The 1,495-nt window shown below is 54.8% G+C and overlaps 1 non-coding gene across 1 annotated transcript; it reads right to left on the reverse strand.

Moving 5' to 3' along the window:
* Positions 1–314: 314 nt before the first annotated feature.
* Positions 315–386, reverse strand: TRNAQ-CUG. Its single transcript has one exon. It is a non-coding gene; the product is annotated as a tRNA-Gln (tRNA).
* Positions 387–1,495: the final 1,109 nt, after the last annotated feature.

Genomic DNA, 1,495 nt, shown 5'->3' on the forward strand with positions numbered 1-1,495 from the left:
CAGAGGAAAGGAGCAAGACGGGAGCAGTGGACAGTGGTGGGCACACAAGCAATGCCACACAGAGTAACCTGCTCTTCCTGTGGCAATGGTCCAACCTGGAAAGGGCTGCCCAGAGCGTGTAGCCCAGTCTCCAGTTTTGGATGCATCCAACACAGGATCCAATGGTCCCAGAGCAGAGTCCTGTGCCTGACCCATTTTGAGTGGGTGGTGTGCACCTCAGCTGCTGAGTGATCCATCAGAGAACAGCGCACAAGTGAAGCAGCAGCAGAGGAGAGCTGTGAGAGTGTAAGCATGCTGAGGGATCCAAAAGGCTCAGGTCCCACTGAGATTTGAACTCAGATCACTGGATTCAGAGTCCAGAGTGCTCACCATTACACCATGGGACCTCCTGCACAGCTCACCTCTGGCCCCTCTGCTCAGCCTGCCTCAGCCTTATGGCCCCAGACCAGGCTGCCTGTCTCTCCACTGCCTTGCACATCTGTCACAAGTGCACCCTTCCTGCACTTGTGGGCCTCCAGGCACTCGCTAATCACACCATCCTTCAGGGCAGCAGCACAGCTCCTCCTGCAAGCCTGCCACGGCCTCTCTTACAAGGGACAGGCTTCCAATCAGCAAAAATCTTGTCTTTCCCAAATTGAAACAAGCCCTTTCTGACTCTCAGGCTAAGAGGGCAGCAGCACAGCTCCTCCTGCAAGCCTGCCACGGCCTCTCTTACAAGGGACAGGCTTCCAATCAGCAAAAATCTTGTCTTTCCCAAATTGAAACAAGCCCTTTCTGACTCTCAGGCTAAGAGAGCTGAGGTTTTGTATGAAGAGAATGGCAGGTGCCAGGCGAGCGGAGTATTCATAGTTTCAAGGTCAAGATGGGCTGTAGTGGGGTGGTGGACACACCCAGGGCAGAGCAATGACTGAGTTCCAGTTCCTGTGAGGAACAGGCTCAATCACTGCCTACGGTGCAGAGCAAGGAGGGCAGAACCCTCTCTGGGAACTCTTCCCTCTCACAAGGAACTTGACTGCAAGGCATGCCAGGAGGACACAAGTCCAAATGCCTGCTCAAAGCAGGGCTGGAGACAAAGCAAGGAGAAGGCAACTCAGTGCCTGAGCCCCATTGCAACCCCAGCCTGATGCCCAGGTGTGGAGAATCACAGAGTTCTTTCCTCACCTGGCTGCAGTGGCTCACCACTCTCTGGGAGTCTCTGTAGGATCCAGGGCAGCCCCTGCAGTCGCCTTTTGCCAAGACCGACCGGGCACAAAGCCAGTGTGTGCCTGCTGGGCAGGATCCCGGCTGAGGGGAGCAGGAGGAGCAGCTCAACTCCTCTGTAGGAGAAGAACTTGTGGAGGAACTACTCTCTGCCTGTTGGGTCCAGCAGAGGCCAGGTGATGTTATACAAATTTTAACATATCTGGCAAAAGGAGGAAGCAGGGGTAGAGGGAAGAGGAAGGCAATGGCAAGAGTTGCCTAAAGAGCTGGAGCCAAGCAGAATAAAAGGTGTTGG

The sequence above is a fragment of the Onychostruthus taczanowskii genome, unplaced genomic scaffold (assembly GCF_017590055.1).
Source record: "Onychostruthus taczanowskii isolate IOZ18803 unplaced genomic scaffold, ASM1759005v1 scaffold45, whole genome shotgun sequence".
Classification (NCBI taxonomy): domain Eukaryota; kingdom Metazoa; phylum Chordata; class Aves; order Passeriformes; family Passeridae; genus Onychostruthus; species Onychostruthus taczanowskii.